This window comes from Pseudophryne corroboree, chromosome 5, assembly GCF_028390025.1.
Source record: "Pseudophryne corroboree isolate aPseCor3 chromosome 5, aPseCor3.hap2, whole genome shotgun sequence".
Taxonomy (NCBI): domain Eukaryota; kingdom Metazoa; phylum Chordata; class Amphibia; order Anura; family Myobatrachidae; genus Pseudophryne; species Pseudophryne corroboree.
In genome coordinates, this window is record NC_086448.1 from 710903065 (window position 1) to 710908713 (window position 5649).

Sequence of the window (5649 nt, forward strand, 5' to 3'; positions counted from 1 at the left end):
GTGGGAATATAACCCATGGTGACCGTGACCGCAAGGGGCTTGTTGCGCTGACCCCCATGACGGCATTCTGCTGCCGGGATATCATCGTAGGGATGCTCACACCGCCTCCCCTAACAGAGCCAGAAGTAAGAAGAGTGGTGAGTAGGTGGCCGGCGTCCCGGTTAGCGGGTTTCCGGTTGTAATGGCGGCACAAAGGTAGGAGCGCAGCGCTGAAAAGCATGCTGCGGCTCCAGGCTTCAGAAACATGCAGGGTGCTGCGTGGTCCGCTGTGAGGGGTGAGCTGAAGCCATAACTATTAATACCCACACTGGCAGTACATCTTACAGGGCTTTTAACCCACTGTAGAGAAGAAATATTACTTCAGCCAGTATAAAAAATCGGGAAGACCGCGCGCCATTAAGGGTATGGGGCTTCACAATGAGCGGATCCAGCAGCTCACCAGCGCCATTTTCAATCTGCAGCTATACACAGACAGGCTGGCAGGAAAGCGCTGCTCCTCCTCAAAGACTCCAGATCACCTCAGTGGTACCAGGGGGTCATAGCAAGGAGGGGGAGCAATAATAGTATACTAAGCCCCTACTAAATTAGCTATAGGGGCGCGGTGTGGCTGGCTCCATCATACCCTGTGTCTCCCTAGGGGGCTTTGTGTGGGATAATTGTGTTTTTAACCTATTGTCCTGTGTGTGTGTGGGTTCTTTCACATTTTACTATGTCAAAGGAGTGTGTCTCATGCATGGCAGAGTGTTTTTCTCACTCTGGGGGATCACTGCATTGTACTCAGGATAGTACACATTATCAGGCTAGTGGATCTGAACCTGTATGGTTAGATTCACTGAAAGGGATGATCTCGAATATTTCCCATAAATTATCCCAAAATGAGAAGGAGATACAATACTTAAGACCAGAGGCGTCACTCACCTCTGTGACACCCGGTGCGGCAGCGAGGATAAAAGGGACGGGGCTTCGCGGGAATGGGCGGGACTTAAATAGAGGGGCGGGGCTTCGCAGGCGAAACCCATTTTTAAACCATTGCAGGCACACAAAGGGGGCGGGGCTTTGCGGAGGGGCGGGGCTTCGCGTCCCGACACCCTTTTTTTTTTTCACTGGGGGGTGTGGGAGGTGAGGGCTGACTCTCGGGAGGTGCTGTCCCTGCAGTGCTGGCTCCTACAAAGTGACAGGAGCCGAGTGCTGCACATAATATAACAGTGCAGCACTCGGCTTCTGTCACTCTGCAGGAGCCGGCATTTTGGTGTCACCCCTCGGCGGGTGACACCCGGGAGCGGGCCGCACCCCCCGCACCCCCCTTGTGACGCCACTGCTTAAGACAGTAGGTAGATGACCTGATGAATAGAGATTCAGTGGCCATTCCAGCATCTCAGACCTCTGCCATTTGTCCACAAAAGCGTACACTGGCCCAAATCCTGCAGACTGATACTGATGATGTATCAGACATTGAGGATGGTGAGGTGGGGAGGGGGGGATGCAGCTTTGTCACAGGGAATACAGGCCCTGATAGAAGCTATTAGAGATGTCCTGCACATGCCTGACAAAGCGACAGAGGATGAGTAGGAATCTTATTTTAATGAAAAAAATAAATTATCTGCTACTTTCCCTGAATCTAAGGAATTAAATTCCCTATTTGAAGAAACTTGGGTTAATTCTGATCCCTAAAAGGTTACTGACATCCTTCCCTTTTCCTCAGGATGATAGGAAAAAATGGGAAAACCCACCGATTGTTGACGCATCGGTATCTAGATTGTCCTGTAAGATAGTCTTACCGGTTTCGGGGGCAGCCTCCTTAAAGGATGCGGCTGACTGCAAGATTGAGACCACTCTCAAGTCTGAATACACAGCTGCGGGGGTGGCCCAGAGACCCACTATAGCTTGTGCTTGGATCACTAGGGCCATTGCAAAATGGTCGGGTAACCTAATTGAGGGGTTAGATTCCTTACCAAGAGGTGAGATACTTTTACTCCTGCACTATATACAGGACTCCGCAAATTTTATGGTGGAAGCCATAAAAGAAATCGGATTGCTCAATGCACGTACCAGGGGCCTATGGCTATGTCAGTGGACAGCAGATGTGGATTCCAGAAAGTTGGTGGAAAGCCTACCTTTCACAGGCGACGCCGTGTTTGGTGACGAACTGGATACGTGGACATCCAAAGCTACGGCAGGTAAGTCTATGTATCTTCCTTCCGCAGCCCTCCCAGCTAGGAAGGCCTATTCTGCTCCGATTAAGCAGTCCTTTCAGACAGCAAAATTTAAAAACGAAGCCAAGGGTTCTTCTACAGCATTCAAAGGCAAAAGAGGTAAACCCAGAAAACAAGCAACTGCAGGTTCACAGGAACAGAACTCCGGTTCTGCTTCCTCAAAGCCTCCAGCATGATGGTGGACCTCTCTGCCTGGAAGACGGGCAGGTGGGAGCCCGGTTAAAAGATTTCAGTCACGTATGGGCGACATCATGGGATCCCTGGGTCAAAGAGATCATCGCCAGGGATGCAGACTGGAGTTTCAGGACCTCCCACCTCACAGATTCTTCAAGTCAGGCTTACCAGCTTCTCAGGAAGCAAGTATAAATTTACAGGATGCAATTCAAAAACTGATACAGACTCAGGTCATTGTTCCAGTTCCACCTCAGCTATGGGCTGAGGTGGAACTGGAACTATCTCCAAGAGTGGTGATCTCGAGTCTGGAGGAAGGGGGAATTCTTGGTGTCTCTGGATATCAAGGATGCATGCCTTCATATCCCGATCTGGTCGCCTCATCAGGTTTATCTCAGGTTTGCCTTACAGGACTGTCACTACCAGTTCCAGGCTCTGCCTTTTGACCTCTCCACAGCTCTGAGGGTGTTCACCAAGGTAATGGCAGAGTTGATGTTCCTCCTCCGCAAATGGGGAGTGAACATAAATCCGTACCTGGACGATCTGCTGTTAAAGGCACCATCCAGGGAGCAGCTGTTGGACAGCATTGCTCTCTCAACTCAGCTTCTCCGGGATCACGAGTGGATTCTAAACCTACCGAAATCTCACCTTGAACCAACACGGAGGCTTCCATTCCTGGGGATGATACTGGATATGGAAGTACAGAAGGTATTCCTTCCATTGGAGAAGGCAGTGGTGATCCAGTCGATGATGCGGGATGTTCTCAAACCAACCCGGATATCGTGGATATCTGCACTAGCCTTCTGGGAAAGATGGTAACCGCTTATGAGGCACTGCAGTATGGAAGGTTTCACGCCAGACCCTTCCAGCTGGACCTGTTGGACAAATGGTCCGGATCGCATCTCCACATGCACCAGAGGATTCATCTGTCACCAAAAGCCAGGATTTCTCTGCTGTGGTGGCTCCAGATTTCTCACCTGACCGAGGGCCGGAGGTTCAGGATTCAAAGTTGGATTCTGTTAACCACAGACGCAAGCCTCAGAGGTTGGAGAGCAGTCAACCAGGGGGAACACTTCCAAGGAAAATGGTCAAGTCAGGAAACCATTCTTCCAATCAACATTCTGGATCTAAGGGCCATATACAACTCCCTTCTACAGGCAGCACATCTTCTTCAAGATCAGGCGATCCAGTTTCAGTCGGACAATGTGACGGCGGTAACGTACATAAACCGACAGGGCGGAACGAAGAGCAGAGCAGCAATGTCAGAGGTAACATGGATTCTCCTCTGGGCAGAAAGACATGCTGTGGCATTGTCTGTGATCTTCATTCTGGGAGTAGACAACTGGAAAGCAGATTTCTTCAGCAGACATGACCTCCACCCATGGGCCTTCACCCGGATGTGTCCGGGTGCGTGACACGTTGGTGGGGAACTCCACAAATTGACATGATGACCTCTTGTCTCAACAAGAAACTCAAGCGGTATTGTTCCAGGTCGAGAGACCCTCAGGCAGTGGTGATGGAACCTCTGGTGGCTCCATGGGCCTACCAGATGGTGTATGTGTTTCCACCACTTCCACTAATCCCAAGAATTCTCAAAAGAATAAAAAGGGAAAAGGTTCAGGCAATTCTCATTGCTCTGGATTGGCCAAGAAGGGCTTGGTATGCGGATCTACTGGACATAGTTCTGGAGGATCCGTGTCCTCTACCTCTCTGAGAGGACCTTCTGCAACAGGGGCCATTCATCTATCAAGACTTACCGCAGCTACGTTTGACGGCATGGAGGTTGAGCATCAAATTTTAGCCCGGAAAGGAATTCCGGACAGGGTAATTCCTACCCTGCTCCAAACCAGAAAAGGGGTAATGTCTAAATATTACCACCAGATTTGGAGAAAATATGTGTCTTGGTGTGAAAACTGGAAAATTCCTGTGGTGGAATTTCAACTGGGTCGTTTTCTGCTTTTTATGCAGTCTGGTGTGGATGTGGGCCTACTCCTGGGCTCCATAAAAGTCCATATTTCGGACTTGTCCATTTTCTTCCAAAAACAGTTGGCTTCCCTCCCTGAGGTTCAGACATTCTTGAAAGGTGTTCTGCACATCCAGCCGCCCTTTGTGCCTCCCATGGCACATTGGGATCTCAAAGTCGTGTTGCAGTTTTTACAATCTGAATGGTTTGAGCCTTTACAGGAGGTTGATGTAAAGTTTCTTACATGGAAGACCGTCACATTGCTGGACTTGGCTTCGGCAAGACGTATGTCGGAATTTGGGGCGTTGTCTCACAGGAGCCCCTATTTGATTTTTCATGAAGATAGAGCTGAACTCAGAACTCGCCAGCAATTTCTTCCAAAGGTGGTGTCTGCGTTTCACATCAACCAGCCTATTGTGGTTCCTGGCTTACTGACACCTCTTCCACTTCAAAGTCCCTGGATGTTGTGCGGGCTTTGAAAATCTATGTCAAACGGACAGCTCATCACAGAAAATTGGACTCGCTGTTTGTACTCTATGATCCCAATAAAATTGGGTGTCCTGCTTCAAAGCACTCTATTGCTCGCTGGATCAAGCTTACTATCCAGCATGCTTACTCTACGGCAGGTAGGCCGGTTCCTAGATCTGTACATGCCCACTCTACTAGGTCGGTGGGTTCTTCCTGGGAGGCTGCCCGGGGTGTCTTAGCCTTATAGCTCTGCCGAGCAGCTACTTGGTCTGGTTCAAACACGTTTGCTAAGTGCTAGAAGTTTGATACTTTGGCCTCTGAGGACCTTCAGTTTGGTCAATTGGTTCTGCAGGAACCTCAGCACTCTCCCACTCGGTTTGGGAGCTTTGGTACATCCCCATGGTACTAATGTGGACCCCAGTATCCTCTAGCACGTAAGAGAAAATAGGATTTTAATTACCTATTGGTAAATCCTTTTCTCGTAGTCCATAGACTGCACTGTTACTTGGTTAAGTAATGTTGGTTTGGCAGTTTCTGTTCCTGTTTCAAGTTTGGTTAGCTTGGCTTTCCTCTTGTTGTGTGTGCTGGTTCGGAATCTCACCACTATCCTTAACTATCCTTCTCTCAAGGTATGTCTGTCTCCTCAGGCACAGTTTCTAGACTGAGTCTGGTAGGAGGGGCATAGAGGGAGGAGCCAGTGCACACTATTGATTTCTTAAAGTGCCCAAGGCTCCTAGTGGACCCATCTATACCCCATGGTACTAATGTGGACCCCAGTATCCTCTTCGGACTACGAGAAAAGGATTTACCGGTAGGTAATTAAAATCCTATTAT